General features: G+C 43.7%; 1 long non-coding RNA gene across 2 annotated transcripts; it reads left to right on the top strand.

Annotated features, from left to right (window-relative positions):
* Nucleotides 1-8,187: 8,187 nt before the first annotated feature.
* LOC134169561 (uncharacterized) lies at nt 8,188-19,902 on the top strand. 2 transcript variants are annotated; one of them, XR_009966918.1, is made up of 3 exons: nt 8,188-8,521; nt 14,211-14,345; nt 14,766-15,332. It is a non-coding gene; the product is annotated as an uncharacterized LOC134169561 (long non-coding RNA). The 2 variants fall into 2 exon arrangements; XR_009966919.1 differs by lacking the exons at nt 14,211-14,345; nt 14,766-15,332 and adding an exon at nt 15,806-19,902 and having other exon boundaries at nt 8,197-8,521.
* Nucleotides 19,903-20,467: the final 565 nt, after the last annotated feature.

The following is a 20,467-nucleotide window of genomic DNA, read 5'->3' as shown; positions in this document are numbered from 1 at the left end:
TCACATGGATAACTGAACTGCAGCGCATCACACCCAGACTGCTGATCAATTAGCTCTCCATAATTGATTCTTGGCTCTTCTCCTTAGTGCTGTTTTCAGCCAAATCTGCTGCAGGGCCCAAGATGCTGAACTAAATGAAGTCTGGCAGCTGACGTGGCGTGTAGCAGCTCGGCCACCACAGCTGGGAGCAGACCCCAGTGAATGGGACTTCTACAGCTATTTTTGCCTTTACTTACTCAGCAAGAGGAATAGCATCAGCCTCAGCTCAGCCCTGCATCCCTCTTTTTCTGCAGCCACGGCTCAGACTAGTTCCTGCGCATTCCCAGCTTCCAATGACTTCCAGCTTGAGCAGGCTCAGTGCCTGAGACAGAACAAGGGACCAACTTATGTTGGGGGTGAGCAGTCATGGATGTCACACCCAGGGCATACCATGAGCCTGGGCAGAACTCGCAGTGATGGAGAATGTGTGTGTCCAACACATTCATTTATGTCTTGGGCAACAAGGTCTCTCAACAAGGCTTTTTCTGTATCTAGAGTTAGTTTGAATTATGGGATCTCATTACAAGCCCAACACTTTTACCTGACATCTTATTGTGGGGCTTTGCTGTTTTTTCCCTAAAGGAACATCGCTTAGGAATCTTGCTGTGGATTCCAGATTAATTGCAGTGGCTATTAGTATGACTTAACTAACAGCAAACTAAGCTGTGAGCCCATCAGCCCAGTGTCTCACTTAAGTAACTCTTCTGTCAGTCCTTGAGGCTTACTTGACTGGTTTGGGGGATTTTTGGTATGCAAAAAGATATGAGTTATAGGGAAATCCCAGAAAAAAAAGAGATAGGAAGTAAAAGAGACATAACAAAGTAAAAGTCCATAACAACAACTCTCTGCCTTAACTATCCCCTAACATGGAAGGCTTGTATCTTTTGATATACCCTAGTGTCAACTATCAAAGTAATACCATAAAGGAAGCTCCCCTTTCCTCATATATCTGTATCTGATACAAATTTAGAAATGTTTGTGTTCTTAATTGTCCTACAGGAGAAGTTGACAGGGAGATATTCTGGTAAATGCTGAGTCCTTGTTACAGCCCACTGCCACCAAGGAAAGTCCTGCTTGCAAGGGGAAAGGATGAAATCACTCCCTGCTCTTAAATTACCAGAAAAAAAAAGTGTTTGCTAACTTTTAACCATAATAATTTTCTGGTCTTCACTGCCATAAATCATCTTGACAGTGTCACTCAAACTTATTGAAAGCTAGGTCAAGCAAAACATATTAAACCAGCAAATTAAATTTCCTTATGAGGAGATTGACAGAACTGAGCTCTGCCATTTGTCCTGGCTTTCCCCTCTTCCTTACTAGATGGACAGAGCTTCTTTTTGTGCTCCTTGCTGGCTTCTTTGGATGGCCATGTTCTGTCACCCAGGAAAGCAGTCACTGGATGCTTTGGTGGGTTTTCCTTTTTACTTTAATTCATAATGATGCATAAGTAAGGATAAACTTGAAAAGCTACAGGTCAAAACATGAAGTGGGAATCCTCAGCTCTCTAGCACAGTCACTGTCTAGGCAAAATGTTCTGTTTTCCTTCATTTTATTACTAAAGCAAACAAGACCTCCAACATTCAGATACCAGCCTATCTCATTCCCAGTATGAACAACCTCTTCAGAACATTCATGGATTTCATACAAACAGAATCACAGACTGGTTTGGGTTGGAAGAGACCTTAAAGATTATCCAGACCCAACTCCCTCCCATGGGCAGGGACACCTTCCACTAGAGCAGTTGGCTCCAAGCCCCATCCAACCTGGTCTTGAACGCTGCTAGGGATGGGGCAACCACAGCTTCTCTGGGCACCCTGTGCCAGTGCCTCACCATCCTCACAGGGAAAAGCTTCTTCCTAATGTCTAGTCTAAATCTACCCTCCCTGAGCCCGAGTTTCACAGGAGGTTTCCCATTCCCCTATCCATTTTTCAGAGGCTGTGATTAAAAAATGTTGAAGAACAAATGCCCAGCACTGTGCAATTACAAGGCCAAGTGACATGGGTCTCTCCAGCTGCATGCCCTAATGGTGCCACTAGAGAAGCTTACCATTAGATGACACAGGCCTTCACAACATAGTATGTCTTGAATGCTTTTGTGGCAGTGAGACAAGGGCAAAGCTGAGCAGCATGGTTTTGGGCTTTGGCAGCAGCCTTGCCCCTCCAGAAGTCAATGCCTTATCCACACTTCTCATGGTCCATTACTTTCGGCATGTTGCAGTCTCAGGCACGTGCTAGCGAGGTTGGATATCTATGGCTTATGCTCAGACATGTGCGTGCCGTTTGTACTATATTTGCATCTTCTCCATGATCAACATATGGAAGAATAAATAGATCTGTCAGTTAATTTCAGAGTGGAAAACATCTTGTTCCAGCACCTTTCCTTCCTTAAGGCATTTGGAATAGCGAAGGTGTGTGACTTCTACTCAATGCTCGAGGTTACAAGACAAATTAAAATAACAGCACTTTCAAAATGAGATTGCAATATATGTATTGGGTTTCTTTCACTTGATTTCTTTGACTGGTATATTAAATTGAGTTGACTAGTCACATACTCCACAGGGTAGTGAATTATTCACAGGAAAGCTTGAATTGCAGTTAATTTAGCCTCCTGCAGCCCCAGTTAAACGGATGTTTTCATGCATTGTGACTCAGGGTCTGGAGAGTTGGATCTTCTGGACTTTTCTGGATGACTGCACTGTTCAGCATTGAGGGCCCAGCACCCTTGCAGAGATGAGCACCTTAAGCAAAGCTGTGATGGGATATCCACAAAGGGTGTAAAATGGTTTTGGGGGTGTACACTGCCTTGCAGGAACTTACAAATACTGAGTCTGCCTAGAGTTTGGCCGAATAAAAATCTCCCAAATAGTACCTTGTGTACTAATGTGCTTGCAGAAGTAACGAGAACTGGAGTTAAAAGCAGCAGATGCTCAGCTCTCCTGAAAATCAAGGAGCTCTTATCCTCCACTCAGACAGGCACAAAACAACTCCTTGCTGTAACAGAGACAGAATTCAGGCCTTTTAGAGAAGGCCAAACCCCTCTTAATACATCCCACTCCAGCTTTCCCCTGCACCGTCGGCGTTGCTAGACCCTCTGTTTCTGTTGTGTACATAAGAAAGCAAAAAATAAAGCAGTCGGAGTTTTTTTTTGCAGCTCCAATTTTAGCAGGATTTTCACAGTTACTATTGTGCCAGAACTCCACATGACACAAAGGAATGTAGTGGGTCAGCAGCTTGAAAATAAAGTCTAATTTTATATTTAGGCAACTTATATAAGCTTTTGCTAATTAAGAGAAGCGTTTGCCTATCATTCTCCCAGAGGAGAAAAGCACGCACGATACTTGAAAGGTCCCTTCAAGTTAAAACCAGAATTGCTCATAATTGGCCTTCCTATAAAAGATTTCTAAGAAATTTTCACAGGCCACATCAATATTTAAAAATAAAATCAAGTGTTATGTTTGAAAACACAGTGAGAAATGTGTTGGGTTTTAAGTAGCACAAGATGATAATGTTAGCACCTCTGCTAACAAAATCTCTGCAGCACTTGAAAGGACCCAATTAAATTAGCAGGGACTTTTTGTTTTCTGCTTTTTTGTGCTCTACAAGTAATTTGGCTGTCCTTGGCTGCTGATTTCAATGGAGCTGAACCAGGAACCAATTTGCCAGGGAAGGAGGCGTCCAGTTTTCACTCTACATGAATAATTACTGGGACTGTTTTTGGAAAATAGGCTGAATTCTGTGATGCAGCTTCAGTCAATGGGGGAAAATACTGCTCAGGACAACAATTTACCTGCTCCTGGCTGGAGGGGGGAGCACCAGACTGTACGTTTCTCAGCATGGCAGGATTGGAAAGGTGCTTGTCAGAAATCAACTCTTCCTCATGACAGATCAACTCAGACAGAGCAAGGGAGATGATCGGGGGTGACTGAGCAAAGTAAGCAGGGCACTGCAGTTTTGTACACAGCAGTGATGGGGATGCTGTGGCAAACAGTAGCTGTCATTACACCTAATCGTAAGGTTGAACGTATAGATTAGAAAGAAGCAGCTGGCAGCTCATAAGCGATTAACCAGTCAATTCTACGGACTGCCAGAGCTTAACAACTCCAAACATTTTTTGAAATTACAGTTAACATTTACCTATGTTGCATCCTATTGATGAGCTTTAATCACCACTGATATCACGCGACCGTTGCCTGGCTGTGCTTTCAACTACAGGATTTAGCTTCAAGCAGCAGGGTGAGTAACATGCCCAGTGAGGCAGCTCTCATCTGGTATTAGTACCTTCTTTAACTGGAGATCTTCATCAGCTGTCTGCTCATTGCAAAACATTGGCAGAAGGTGCTGAAAGTTTTCTTTTGAAATGGCTCTGCTGGAGCAGCACAGGTTGTCTTTCTAGTTCAATGATTCCTGTTGCTTGCAGGCTTGGCTGAGCAAAAATACTGCTCTCCCCATCCCTTTGTACCATTACTATGCTTAGAGACTTCCAAACCCTTGCAACATTAAGGACAAATTTGGCCACCTTCCCATGTTTTATAGGCTTTTTTCTTTCCTCAAGGTTTCTGGGTTCACACAATTAATCATTTTTGTTCCAGTTCATTCTGCTTGATAATTAAGTCCATTTGTTCTAAACAGCTTTCTTCAAACACGGGGAATTCATATGTGTGAAACATACCATTCAGCAGTGAGGGAAAGAAGCTACTGAGTTCTTTGGCTACATTGCCAGCAGTGAAAGGTTTTGACTGTCTTGAAGGTACCATTCAGGAGTCATCAACTAAGGAATAACTGTTAAAACAGTGAACAATATTCTTCACAAACTTTCATTTTGACTAACTCAAATAATCTGGTTGGGTGACTTTACTAGCAGTGACTGACATTACTATTATTGTACCTTCACTTTCATCAGAGACAAAACCTGCTGTTCCCAGAACATCTGGAATTTTCTCATCCCTCCAGTACTCTGCTTGGCCTTTTCTTCTCCAAAATATGCTCAGCCTCTGTCTGGGGAGCTGCTCTCCCCTCCCAGAGCTCAGAGGTGACAGCCTACCTGCTTTCCTGAGGCTTCTTCTGAATATGAAATCTTCACAACACACTGCTCACAATAAACAAACCCAGGTATCTAAAAGGACATTACTGTTAACTCTTGCCTGCTGCTCTGCTACTGCTATCAGAGTCCAACAGCAATTTTATGGGGATACTTCTTTAATGTAACTCTTTTCCACATTTTGCTGGCTGGAAAGAGCTTTAAGATGACTATGAGCTATAGCTAATCTTCCCCTGAGGTCTTCAGACTTACTGCAGCATTCCCCATTTGAATTCACCCTGCATCCATCACTTAATTTCCTAACTAGATGAAGCACAATGGTTTCTGGCCCATCTGGCTCTGGAGCTCCCATTACAATAGCAGCCTGGGTATTAAAAAAAAGACAAACACCTCTGAGGTCCTTGTCAGTCTAACACATTCTTACTAGAACTAATAAAACACACATAGTTTAATAGATGAAGACTTGCTCATTCTCTGAAAAATATCTTGGTGGGAGTTATGACAAAACTATTCCCATTCTCCCATTTTGTACTTAGCATTATCTGTGCAGCTATGAATCACCTTCGCTGCCAAACGGGGGACAGGGGAAAGCCAGTAAGACTCCTGCAGGCAAAGGCTTTAGCTGAATCTGTAGAAGGTTCTCTGTGCTTTATGGTTCTCTGCAAAGTATTTGTATTGCTGACATTTGTACCAATGCTGAGTACACGGAGAACTCGAGCGACAACAGGCAACATATCAAGTCTGCAAAAGTGAACTTCAATCTGTGCTTCCCACAGATGACAAAAAGAATTTATGAAGAAGAGCTCTGATTTATAGTGAGCAATTCTGCCCCTGGGAAAATGGAGAATTAATAATCAGAGAGACTATGCAGATCTAAACCAGCGGTGATATAAATCAATAGACACGGCTGCATAGTCTGAAGATGCCCTGCCTGTTCTGCCTGCAGCAGTAAAGAGGGGGAGACCTGAAGGGAAAAAGCAGATCAGGTAGCTTCCAGCTAGCAGCCACAGCTAAATCTAGTAGGGTTTGTGAACACCAACAGATGGGATGTGGCAACCGAGTCTGCAATCCTTCTCCTTTGCCATGGGCAGCCTGGCAGATTAGCCTGCAATTAGGACTGCAGATGTGACATCAGCCTGTGATGGAGAAAAGAAGCAGGCTAGGAAGTGACACAAATATTTTCTCATACAAATCACCTTTCTTTTTCTTTTTTAACAAGTTTTTTGACTTCTTTCTTGACATTTTTCCTCTTTTCTCTCTCCTTTCCTTACTTTTTCCTGTTTAAATGTTCTTCTTCATTAAATAAATATAAATCCTGCTCTTCATAAAGGTCTTCATGCATCTTCATGCAATTTACAACATTTTTTCAACCTTGGAGATGAGGAGTTCATTTTCTGTGCTTTCTAGTGCTGTACAATGACAAGTGGGCTTTATGAATCTGTGGGCCACAGAGTAAGCCTGAAATAAAACCAGACTGCAATCAGGAAATCACACCCATTGAAAGGATTGTTATTTAGCAGGCACTAAGTAAGTAACTCACCCTAGTTTGTGGGGTTTCTGTAAAGCAGGTTAGCTCCCAGGTTCCCCATGCACATGGGATGTGCCAGCCCACATGTAAAAGCAGTGATGATATGGATAGAGGAACGAGAGCTTAGCTCAGATCTGGCTGTGCACAGAGATGCTTTGGTTTTGCAAGGAGCTGGAGGGAAGGCAGACTGCTTTCCCCAGTCCTAGCACTGTGTGTACCTCCAGGATAGTCCTCAGGAGCAGATTGAGGTCATTGCAAGATGCAGAGCATGTACAGACACTATAAGGACAGATGTCCTGTGTTGGGCATTGGCCACCCTTTCAGTTGGAGCATGCGGGAGGATGGAAGGGATAGATAAGAGGTCATCTGCAGCGTTACTGTTCCTGGTAATGCTGGGGTCCATCACTCCATCCTCACTCCAGTGGAGCTCCTGTACCCTAGCAAGATTGGGAAAACCCCAAAGGGCTCCATTCAATGGAGACTGAAAAGAAGGGTGGCAGTGTTTCTGGCTGATTAACATGGCCTTCTCATATGTTCCTGAAGAGCAGAAAGCCCAAGTCTATCATACAAGAACTGTTTCAAATTTAGAACCAATTGTTTGCTGTTTGTGTTTGGGAAAGCAGAACACTAAGTACTTGATTTCAACAGGGAAACCAAGTTTACAGTCAGGTATCTCAATATCAAAAATATTCTGTTATACTATGCTTATATTTTGATTTATAAAGCTCTTGCTCCATCTTCTCATCGCTTCTTATACCCCTTTGGTAATTCAAGCTCTCATCTCACATTCCTTTTTGAAATGCTCTTTTAAAAACCAGAGAAATCTCTTTAAAAAGCATTTTGCCTCCACTTCTATGACTCTTACTTGTAACTGATAGAAATAGAGGTATAATTAGACATTAAAAAGTCAACACATAAAGCTTCTCAATTATGATTTGCCTATTGAGTTAACATCCTTGTAAATTATTCTGCAGGATATGCGATTGCCTTTTCCAGACATAATTGCATTCTTTATCCTATAGAGGCTTTCCATCAAGTTCCCTAAAGCTGAAGGTACTTGTTAATTGTAATAACAGCCCATGCACCAAGCAGTCATTTACACTGTCCTTCCTTGCTCACAACTTCCATATGCTGGCAGTTTACAATATCCCACAAACTGCACATTTGCGTCTCAGACATAGGTTTTTCCCTCTACATCATGTAGACTTATGTATCATATGCCATAACTAATGTATCTCACATTTTTATCTCACATTTATATATACCATATTTGTATCTCACATTTTCAGGTGCAGAATCTAGGCCCCGCTATTCTCATCATTCATGACATAGGATAGATAAGCTTTATTACAGCTACCTGTAGCACTTTAAAAGCAGCACTGCTGAATTTTAAGCTATTTCCCAAGACCATGGGAAATAAACAGACCTAATCATAGTCTTCCAGAGGGCAGCAATATTCCCTGTGAGCACATTTATTAATTAACAAGGCACATATTGCTGCTATTTGATACTGTAGCGTTTAATAGTGAGTGATTAACTTCAGGTAGCTTGATAATCAGGTGCAAATTAGGAAGGGGTGGGACCGGGATGTTGGAACCATTTAAAGATCAGGCAACCTCCATTTTCATCCCTTTTTCTAGAGATAGGTGCCTCAGTGATGTTCTCCTGTGCCTGACCATGCTATGCTCATGGTGAAAGAGCAGGGCAAAGAGACAGCACTGATGTAGGTATAGGAGAGATGTCCGTTATGACTCCCCACTTGGTGCTCTCCGTCTCCCTGTGCTGGGCTGCAGAAGCTGCATGTCTACCATGGCTCACATAAAGAGGTGCCTCCTTTGCCAAGCTGCCAAAGAGAATCATCATCTTGACTCTTGGGAGGTGGATTTGTTTTGCTCCTGAAGGCCAGCAGCTATCAGGTATGTGCTCCACCGGGGTCTGGGACCATGCAAGGCCTGATGGCAGGGTTCCTGGTGCTGCTTGATGGGAGGCTGTGCTCCAGTTCAGTGTTTCTTTCCTCATGAGAATTCACATATAGCTGGTTTGTACACAGTGCTCAATAGAGAATCTGTTGGCTTTAATCCATCTGTTTGGATGTATTTGGTGGGTCTTTGACTGCCTTTTGGGAAAAGAAACTCACCTATGCTTGCTTTGCTAGAAAAGAAACTCACCTATGCTTGCACTTTGCTAGTGCAGGCAAACTCAGGTGATTGCTTTCCCATAAATTAGGCTCCATCTCAAAAGCAGGACATGGTGGTAGCTCCATAGCATTGACCTGGGGAGGGGGTGGAAAAGCTATAGTAATATTGGTTACCAGCTGAGGTTTTCTCTGCTGTGCTTTTATCCTCTTATTTTCTATCTTAAGAATATGTGGTTTGGTGATGAGAAACTTTAGAAAATCTCATTGAAATTCTATTTATTTCACCTTTTTCTCTCCATGTTTCCAAGACTGGGGAGGTCTGCTGAACAGTTTGATTCTTCCAGCTGATCCCTTCTGCCTCTCCAGTGCTCTCTTAGCAGGAAAATCCTCCTCTCATCCTCCTCCTCTTCTCTTGCCATGTTCAGAAACCACACTCGTGGGCTGAAGGACTCGCTGTGCTGAGGTTCATGGTCACTTTCTGTGGTCTGAGTTATTTCTGAGACTAATTCGCTTATGAGTTCTTGACAAGGTTTGTTAAGTGCCTGCTTAACAAACATCCAAAATTTGAACCTTTAGAGATGTCAAATGGGGAGTCAAGCCTAGCTCTTCCTTTGGCACCTGCCTTGTCTCAAACTACTGTGCAAAGCTTGCATATATTATTTTCCTTTCTGCTGTCGGATCTTTTCTCCACATCATTTACTCCTTTGAATAACACTTTGGAAAAGGAACTTTGATGTCTGCTTTCAGCTGAAAAATGACCTGTTCAAGCACATTGACAAGAAAGCTGTAATTTCAGTGTGCCATCTTTCCTTCTACAGTCATGAACAACTGAGAAGTAATTTCTTAGTCACAAGTTTCAATAGACATGCAAGGAAATGCTCTAATACTCAATTGAGGAGCTGTATTAGATGTAATTTCTGCAAATGACCCCTTATCAGTGTATCTAGCTTCCTCCTGGCATGAGAAAACACCTTCGCAAGTGTATTGTTCCAGGAAATCTCAAAGAGTTGTTTTATTTGGGTTTTTGTAAGATCTATTAGTTTTGCTTTTTAACTTAAACTGCTGTGTTTAGGAACAGGTTTTTTTTAGGCTGTGTATCTACACACCTTTAGGTATGACTATAAATGCCCCTGTGCCCCTGTTCCTGTTGTATTTCTGCAGCATACACAGCTTTTTGGCTGTTTGAAACACAGATTGGCTTTTAAGAGGCCCTGATCAGCCAGGTGATTTTATTGAGGAGTTTATTGTTGGAGAGAGCAAACCCCATGGCACACAGGATCCAATGGAAGTGCTGGCAGCCCAGGAACATGGTGCTGTTTATGCCACAGTTACGATAAACACTCTGAAAAGCCCTTCCAGTTATTTTAAATGACTTTGTTCTCCGAATCCCTGAACCCTGATCACTTGCAAATTGAAGTGCTCTTAAAAACTTTAAGTACTCCATTAATTTTAAATCGCTCTAAACTGTAGGAGCCCAGAAACCCAAAGCACTCCTGAAGATCCAAAGCACTACGATTACTTTGAATCACTCAGAAAATGTTGGTTCAAACCCCATTTTATGCGTTAATTTTTTTCTCAGCGCAACAAATAGAGCAGTAACATCTTCAGCCCCCTGGGAAAAAGCCACCATCCTAAGGACAAGCCTTCACCCAAATTGTTAAAATAAAAAAGGAGCATCTTTGAGAACATTCAGTAATATGCAATGATTGCCAGAAAATGTGTATGCCTTTGCACGCATCTATCTACCCCGAATCTTAGTTTCAGGTAGACATCTGCTATGTTGTTTCCCTGTTAGTGATGACTTTATTAAAGTCTTGAAGAGGCTGGTTCTGCTTTTTCATGCTCACCAGCAGCACCCTGCCCCCTCCATCAGTGCATTGTGATAGGAAAACTTCATGGGGGCTGCTGGGCATGGCTGCTGCCTGTGAGCACAGAAACCCGTCTGATTTCCGCCCGGATTGATGATAAGCTTCATCTCTGAAGAACAGCTCTGAGATTCTGGTATTTTAATAAATCCTATATGAAAAGAGAGACAGGTTGATAAGGGTCTGAGGTTATTGGCAGGATATATCTGCAGAATGTGAATAGGGGGCAGTGAAACTAATGTTCCCCACCCTTGGCTGTTGCACGCTCTTAATACACCACTGGCACAGCCTCCTGCTGAGGTACTTTATGTCCATTTCCATCGCATCTCTGATGGAAATGCCCAGTCAGCCCAAGCCCCCTGGACCAGCTGCCTGTCCCTCTGGTGTGCATATGTGGTATGGATGCTCAGCACCTTTAGGCTGATAGATTTTCACACTATAATGTCACTGCATTGTCTCTCCTGCATGTCATTCCTTGTCATTCCCCAGCACAATGGTAACCCCCAAAATACATCTCACTTGCACTCTGGGGGTATTTTGTTATGGAGAAGAAAAAATTTCAAAATTCCTTACAGTTATGATACTTTTATAAAGGTAGGGGAAATACCTTGCAATAACTGTGCAAAGTTTGCCCAGTTCCTGAATTCTTTCTGATGCCAAAATGGGGCTTATAGGACTGTAATGTAGAAACTGATACTGTCTGCACCTAAAGCTACTGCCGCGTAAATACTTACATTGCCTCATTGACTTCAGTGGTGCTATTCCTATGCACAAGTGTCTGCCTTGTAGTTTTAGTGACCTAATGATATTACATACAGGTTCTACTTCCAGCTGCACCCCTCCTACTGAGCTGCTCAGGGTTGCTGTAGATCCAATCAAGTCCTGGTGCTCAGGCTGTGTCTGAGAAGAAAAAGGCGGCAGTTCTGCTGAGCCCCCTCCTTTTCTGAGTCAAAAGCTCTATCACTTCATGATTGCTGTGCCCAAGGCAGCCTCCAACTGTCACATCACCTGTAAGCCCTTCTCTGTTCACAACAGGTCCAGCTTGTTCCTGGGATGGCAGCTATGTCATAGTTTTCTTTCTGCACAATGACTTCCATCCATCTCTTGCTGTTAGCTGCCCATGCCGTGTGCCTGTAAACTTGTAAAATGCTGTCTCTTCGTACATCCTTACACATTTCCTGCTCTGCTCTCAAAGTGGGAACAAAGCTATGGTGCACTGGATGCTGCCTGACTTCACTTTCTCAGCATCTTCTGCTGGGGACAAAGGACACAGTGTGTGGGGCTGGCAGTCTCTGAGTGTCAGCCACCAGACATTGACAGACAGGTTTCATATTCAGCGAGGAAAATATCACTCCATTTAATTGCAAGGTTGCCTATGGACAAGACATGTAAGTGTAAATGAGCTCCAAAGAACATCTGTGACAGGTTCCTGGCATGTGCTAGGAGCCTTTCTCTGCAAGTGAAAGAACATGAGAAAAGAGGCAGCTCTAGCAGCTCAGTGAGAAGATAAGATGCTGCAGCTCCATCTTGTCTGGCTTCATGCCCATCTCTGAACTGCATAAAAACAGAGGAAGGGGACTTGCTTTTTAGATGCAGATCTGAAGCCATCAAGCACAAAGGAACCCTTATCCCAGAACACCAAATCAGGCTCAAACACCCCAGTGCCACCTCTGGCCCACCCGCATACCAGATATTTAGCTTTCTCTTGCAAAGCATATTCCCCACCTTCACAGCATCCAGGACACTTGAGTATAAGGTAGAGAAGAGCAGAGGCATCTCTAGACCAGCTCAGGGACATAGTTGCTTTGGCTTACTTCTTTGAGGAAGGAGAAGGAATAGAGGTGTTCTCCTGTGACGCTTGTTGCATGGGGTAACGGTGAAATTGAGCTCAGAGGTTAATACAACACCTTGGAATCCTGTGTTTCCAGCTCAGTGTCCCTGCTCACCTGCCCAGCAGCAGGAGGTGGTGGCACCGCTGTTCCCAGTGGACATGGTGTTGTGGGGTGTGCCGTGTGCTGCTGTCCTCTCATCCCTTTAGTAAGACTCCTTGTCTCCCTTGGCTTCCAGATTGTGCAAGGTGAAGTGGCTCTTGTTCATGTAGAGATGCTCTGCTGCAGAAAGCTTCCCACAGGAACAGCATCAAAGCCAGAAGTTAGTTCTGACATGAGAACCTCAAGAGACTGGTCAGTGCATGGGGCTGGCTGCTGGGCTGGCTGGGCACTGTACGTATTTCTTATTACTTATGTATCAGAGCAACCCCCTGAAGAGCTGGGACTCTATTTGAGACTCTGCTGTGTGCATCAGGCCCCGGGCTGCTCCAGTGGAGCAGAGCTGGGCGCTTCACCCTATCCCAAGGGATCTGTGCAAACTCCTGCTTTGTTAGTGATGTTTAAGAAGATCCTGCAGACGAGCTGCTTCCAGCTAATATCTAATCAAAAGGAAATACCCTTTTGGCAAGGCGTGGGAGCAGCACAGCGCTGGGGACAAGTCACACTGATCTTCAGCTGCTGGAGGAGAGTGAGAGATGACTAATATGTAATAAAGCAGCACAACAGGTTTGCCCCCGGTAAAGCCTTTGATTTCAGCGGCAGCCATTGACAGATGAAACCAAGAAGTGCTTCATATGCTCAGATAAAGCCGTCTGGGTGCCATCATAAATAGAAACTTTAAATAGACTTTTTCTTGTGCAAAGGATGAGAAGTAACAGCTCTGCAGGAAAGCTTTTGGGGCTCTCCATTAAGTCATTTGTTCTTCGTTTGTTTTCCCAGATCACTTTCAAAGTAGTATTTATCACAGAGTACATAATTCAGCATCGCTTAAAAATATAAATAAAATCTCTGATCATTGCTTCCAAGAAACAGTATCAAATATTTAGGTTTTTCTCGTTTCTTAAAGTAACTGTTTCTGTCAAAGCACTGTGGCCTCCTGTGTGGCTGAGCAATGCAAACCTTTCATTCAGTCAAAACAACCACCAGATACTTTTGCATTTGGGAAATCTGTTTAAGAGCTGTCTCTGCTTTTAGGCTCTGATCTCTGTGCCATGTTCAGCTAGGGGAAAAGAACTGGAAAAGTAATTTCTCATCACTCTGGGGAGATTTTTACTTTGGGAGCTCAGCATTGTCAGTTGCCTCTGGCACAGCCCTAATTCCATGAACACATCAAGGACTGACGTTGAGCCCATGCATCTTGAAGCATCCCTATAACTAACTGCACAGAGGGAAGGATGTGCTGTGAGAGGACTTGATTCCAGGGCACCCTGCATGGGATGGCCAGTACCTGAGGTGCCTCATAGCAGTGGGTTGGTTTTTTTTGGAAGGAGTAGAGCAGTCCCAACTGGCTCTGGGGTGCTCCCGCAGTCCCATGGCTTTGTTTGAGGACAGGGTGAGAGCCACTGTCCCTGTTCCTCACGGAGCTCCGCATCCTACCTGCTCACCACTGCACAGGGAGCACAGCAAGTCCCCAGTGAGGTAAAGGCAAAGGCAGCTGGGTTGGTGTAAGGTTTTTCATCACTACTCCCTCCTTATTAATGCCATGTAATCAGTCAGTCCACAAGTGATTAATAATGGCTCTAATTGCCTTTCTTCTCTGCCTTCCCACTGGCAGAGGCATCTGCACAGGCCTGCCTTTGCTGAAATCCACTTGTGTGCTCCAAGACAGCGACTGTGTCACCTCTGCACAGGGCTGGTCCCATCACTGCCCAGCTTTGCACTGGCACCCAACATGCAGTCAGGGGGTGAAGTGAGCACCCCATTAGCTGTCAGACCTCTATGTTGGTGCCAGGGGCTGATTCAGTTTATTTTCAGTGACTGTACACACTGGTTTATTCTTAATTTCATTTTTAATTAACGGGCACTCACCCCAAAAAGGTATTTGCTGGTATGAAGGTTGTGTGAATGCACTAGAAATGCAATAAACAGCTGCACTTCAGTGTTTTTGGTCCCCACAGTAGCAATGAAGTGAAAGGCTGGTTCCCTGTATAGCACTCAGCAGTATGAGAGGTCAGAAAGCATAAGCAATGCAGCTGTGATATGAGACCACAGCCGCTGCAGTGAGATGGCCTCCCTCCAGCATGGGCAGGGATTGAGATGCAGTAGCTCCAGCCCTCTCTCTGCAACAGGAAGGACCAGAGCTGCTGCTTTTCTTACCAGCTCTTTGCAGCTCTCAGTAGCTTAAGAGAAGACTTGAAGATGTATATGAAGACATGGCTCCAGAGGGTACTTTGTAAACCTTGTGTTCCCAAGGGATGGATGTGCTGTGGTGGTATGGAGAGCAGGCTCTTCACCTTGGCTGCACCTGCTTGGCTGCACATCACCCAGGTGAAGTGCATTCAAGCCTTTGGTGCCAGGGTGCCTGGACCCACCCCAGCGAGGATCTGAAGCTAGTGATCCAAAGCCTGTGCAAAATGAGCTGCAGAGATGCAAATACATCCTAAAGCACTTCAGCCATCATCAGCTACTAGAAGGAGAACTAACCTGAAATCCATCATTCCTGTGTGGAAGCCAAATGACTGAAAAATCATTACATGTGCCAGCTCTTAAGTGATGTGTGATGAGGTGCTTAGCAGTTGATCATGGGAGAGAAGAAACTGCTTTATGAAAGAGAGGGAGGGGGAAAGACAGAAGAATCTGCCTACACCAAACTGAACCTTCTCCAAGAGATGAGACACAGGTTTTGTTGCGCTGAAGTAACCACTAAAAAAGAGAACCATTGAACTTGGTGATGGAAAAAGAAATATCTTGGTTCAATAGGTGGGGTCCCAGTAGTAGTGGCTGCGGTCAGTCTCCAGCTGTGTCATTGCTCTAATGAAAGATCCTGCTTTTCACTGGGAAACCTGGTGAAAACATTTGCACTGAGGGCAGATCCACTCAGGAGCATGGTGCTGCAGCCAGCAGTCCTCCCACTGCACCGCGTTTCAGCACCCCTTTATTAGTCCTTTAGCCATTTTATACCTAATAACCTATCTTTGGCCCCCGATCTCTCTCTGAGAAGCTGATCTGCTGATCTCACCCATTCTTGCTAAGCACAAGTGCCACAGTCTCTTCCAGCTTATACTTTGCCTATAACTTAAAGAAAACATGGGTGTTTCAACAAGTTCAGCTAAGCATCAGGGACTTCTCCATTGCTCACCACTCATCCCAGCATGGGGCAGTGTCCAGCCAGATCCAATGGGGTTTCATGTGTTTTTGTTTTTTTCCCAGGTATCCAGTAAAATATTGCCTGCCTTGAGGCCAAGCAGTAATTTCTGTTGAAGCATACACCCATCCACTTATCTTTGACAGGTAATTCTTTTAGCCTGTATTTAATTCACTTTGTGTGCTGTGTTGATTTTGTACTGAACCGGCTTCTTGTGGAATACTAAGTCAAATATTTTACACAAGCTTAAATCAACACTATTTCCTTTATTAAGCATAATTGTAATCTCATTTAAAAAAAAACAGCTAGTTTTAGAAGATCTATTCCTTATCAGCCCCCATTGATGGGCATTAATGATATTATCCCTTCCTATTTTTTCAATCTCTGAAGTTGTTTCTCATTGTCTGGGATGCATTATCTCCCCATGATCAAAGCTCAGCAGGCCTGTCTATATCCCAGTCCTTCCACTTCCCCTGAAATAGCAGCTTTCCTTCTGCTGTAATTTTGCCTGTACTCTATGAGCTCTGCAAAACCAGCATTAGCGACCCAGAAAACCCAGTAAGTTCTCTTCAAAGCACTTCTATGCAAATCATTTCAACTGCTGATTTGAAGATGCTTAGCTCTTGTAACAATTGCATGCTACCCCCTGAACTTCTGTTATGCAAATTGTTGTATCATCATCATCTGATGGGAATGCATCATTTGTGGTTGTTTTTCTCCCCACATTCAGAACAGGAATACTTGTTCATTGAAAACATTTGCCTTTCTGCATAATTATTGCCATTTCTATAATTTCAATTTGGTCACAGTCCAAAGACATTGTTTGGCTTCGCTTCATCCCTAATATATTTTAAAGACTTTTTCGTACTGCTCTTTTCTCTGGAGCTGCAGCCTGTCTCTTGTATTATTTTCCTCCCCTTATCTAATTTATCCAGTTTCTAATTTCCAAATTACACTAATTGCAACTTTACCCTTTTCTGTTTGTTTTCTGTGTGGATGCAAACATTGCTCCTTTCATTGTTTCTCTGTGACATGTTTGATTTCTGTAACCAACTTGGGGATCCTTTGCCAGAAGTGGGACTGGGGCTTTCAGAGGCTTTGGTTGCAGGAGCCTACAGAGGTATTTCTGGGTTCTGTTTCACAGTTTGCCCTGGTAGAGAAGTGTTTTGCATTATAAAACTGGCTTTTCCAATGTACCAAATGGATGTGTGACCAGCTGAGGTTTCTTTCCAGCTTTCCATGAGTTATGATGAACACTCGAGCTTTTCCTCCTGGAGGAATGGCTATAGCTCTGTCCTGGAGTTAATTCCTCTCTGCCTGAGAGCAAATACTGCTCTGTTGGATGCCACTTGTCTTTGCATTAGCTGAAATAAACTCTAGAGCTCCAGTGGGTGCTGACAGGTACACAGAGATGCCTGTTTTCTGACAGCCCTCTCCAAACACTTTCTCATGCTTTCATCTCAAGTTTCTACTCCTCTGTCAAAGGAATACATTTGATGGGCTGGGAGAATAAGTACACTCGCAGGAGAAGCAGCTATTGCTCTAAAGACGGTGCTCCAAAAATGCAGTTCCTCATTGCTGGGATCGTTGGGCTAGGGCTTTCTCACCTTGGCTTTTCTGCATGGGGCTAACTTGTCAATTGATGAGCGTTTTCTGCTGGTCAGGCAGCATGTATTCTCAGTTGTTTGTGCTTCTGCCTTCAGGTAACAGACCTACATTACTAGAGGTCATCCTATGGCCAATTTTAAGGACGTGTCTGGCCCAGCTGCTGCTGTCAGAGCCATGCAATGCTCTTAGTGGTAGGATTTTGAAAGAGGAAGGAAGGTTGACAGGAAGCTCTTAATTTAGGTGACAATTTGGAGGCGTGTTGTCTACCTTCAGGAAGAGTGGTCACCTCTCTGGTGGCTCTGCTAAAAACTTTGTGAGATGAGCAAGGAAACCTGGCAGCCCAGCCAGCATTCAGATGGCTGCCCTGGGGCTGCTGCCTTCCCTGGACCACCTAGACCTGGGGCTGGGTTTGCAAGGGCTGGCGTCTGTTGTCCTGAGTATCTCTTCTCCGTGATGCTGCATCTCCTCTTGAGTCTCAGCCAGACTCTAGGGGCTTGTACCCAACACTTGTGCCAGCCTTGAGGGAACTCCCCTTTTAATCACCTCCCCACGTACAGGCACTGCAGGTTTTCTGTGCACTGCTCTAACAATGAGCTCCCAGTGAAAACCTCTGCTCATCTGGATAGCTGTGTATTGGTCACACTCCCTGCTGGTGACTTCAGCAGAAGATGAAGGCCAGCAAACCATGCAGGCAGCACCCTCCTCTCTGATGGAGATGCTTTTCTTTGCTGTTTGCTCAGATTGTTTAAAACAAATTGCATTAATTTCTTTCATGCTTCACAGTCTGATTTTTTTTTTTTTTTTTTTGCCAGAAAAAAAACCACATTAGGTTATGAATAAATGGAGAATAACATATTATATCCCTGAGAAATTTTAGTCTTCCATGACATTGCTACCCACTTTGATAACTACTTGTTCCACACAGGAGCCAAGTAAGTAGTTTTCCTCTAATTTATGTCACTAGGTTGTAATTACTTTCTAGTAATAGCTTTGTGTGATGCTCTGTATAAATGCAAAACATAAAAACAGTCCCTAGGAACTTGCAGTTTGAATGACATAGAAAATGGTGCCATATTAACAAATGGAGGATCATGCTGGGCCTTTTCTATCCATAGCTGGCCATCAGATCAGGCTGGTATTGGGTAAAGTACAGTCACTCCACAAGCATCAACTCTGATTTCTCACATTAAAATTATCATATTAAGCAAAAACCACAACCAGAGTCTGTGCTAAGTTTCCTTAAGTGTTAAATACAAAAAAGCATTCTACTAAAGCAAGGCCTCACAAGCATCTTCCTCGTCTTGTATGCCAGCCCATGAATTTCCCAACCACTGAGCTTCTCCACAATGTTGCTCTTCTCTCTTTACGCCAAAACCTCTCATGTGGTCAACCATATCTCACTCTGCAGCCAGCAGTGTTGAGTGTGCTCTCTGCAGTGACCAACTGGCAGGTGAAGGGATGCTCACAGTATCCAGGGGCAGGGAAAAAGCCACATTTCCAAAACACATGGCACTGTGTGCATCTGCAGCACCAAGGTCCTTTGAAACAGCCTCTTGTAGCAAGACATCTGTTGGACATTTTGCATTCTCAGGATATCAGGATCTAAAATCTACAGAGAAGAATTAACTGAACAGCATCTCCAGGAGCCCACTCACACCGATGACCTCTGCATACACAGCAAAATTGATTAAATGTACACTTACTTGCCTGCAGCTTCAGCAGGGCCAGTAGGTCAATCACATTAATATCAGATACTCTGGTTTATTGGAGATTTCCTGTGGAAATGAATGTCAGCATGGTTGAATCCAGAAATGTAAAGATTCTCGGGAAAAGTCAAACATAAATGGATCGTATCTTGCAGTTTGACAAAGCTTTTTCCATTGATATTTCTCCCTAGGCACTTCAAGCTATGGATGCAATATAGGATGTGCTCTGTGGTTAGAAGAGATGTCTTGTCAGATGAAGTGTCCTAGCACAATGCAGAAGCGAGTGAAATGTGGTGGCTTTTGGGATGCAGTAGATCTTCCATGACATTGGAGATGTTATTATCAACACCTCCATCTCTATTAGTGGCCTTTCATAGGTAAGGAGACAAATCAAGATTGCTGAGGCAGGAGCTATCGGACACATTTAAGTTTCCTATCATAAAAGGAGATTGACCGTAGCCTGGAAGTACATGTTATGCTGTGACTGCAGAAGATGGTCCTTGTTTGCAAGAAGCCAGCAGTTTTGGAGGCTCAGAGGGCGCTTGCAGCAGAGCTAATGGGATGGCCATGGCCCATCAGCCTTTCCACTCTTTCCTCTTTTGCAGACTCCTGTTCGCAGTTCAGTCTCCTGCTTCCTCCATTGCTTCCCTGCACTGAAACAGCCTTTGTGCTGTGATCAGCATCACAGCAGTTTTAACATCGTGGCCACGTGGGCTGGAGACAGGGAAACAACAGAGCTTGGGAATTTCTTCTGCTCTGCTTTATTGCCTCAAAACAGGCCACAGGCTGTAATATCTGCCTTCAGGAGATATTAAAGTTTACAGCACAGTATATTAGCAAACTACCAAGCATTCAAATGTATAACTTCAGATATCATAGTGTCATAGAATAAGGTGGAAATTAAAGGATAGAAAAGGTGAGTGCTTCAGTGGTCCTGCCTTCTCCTGCCCCAGCATCACACAGGAAGTGTGACACTGACTCTGTGCAACCCATCAGAAAGCTCTGCTGAAACCAGTGAAATGAGAAGGACACAAAGCTACTGGGACAGGGTGTTCGTATGACTGGCAGCTGCTTGCTAGATTTCATGTTTTGTTTACTCATATTCATCCTCATCAGATTAAATTAGGTTTCGAAATGCTTTAAAACTGTTGGACAAATTCAGTATATCATTAAGGGAAGATTCATTTTTCTGTGCAGCATTATTAAACTTCTATCTAATATACACCCTTTTTAGTACCAGATTTTTGTAAGTTAATTACCCAAAGCTTTTCTGCACCAAGAACACCAATGAAGCCTCTAATGGACTGCAATCAAGAAATTCTTTATTATTAATATAGAGAAGTGCTTGGATTTATGTTTAAAGGCAAAAAAAAAATGAGGAGTATTGCCAGATCTGTGAAAAATATATGTTGC

Source organism: Pezoporus occidentalis, unplaced genomic scaffold (assembly GCF_034315485.1).
Source record: "Pezoporus occidentalis ecotype Australia unplaced genomic scaffold, CSIRO_AGI_Poc_V1 ctg35, whole genome shotgun sequence".
NCBI lineage: Eukaryota > Metazoa > Chordata > Aves > Psittaciformes > Psittacidae > Pezoporus > Pezoporus occidentalis.
Note: the sequence above shows the minus strand (reverse complement) of the source record. Positions and strands in the feature narration are given on the sequence as shown.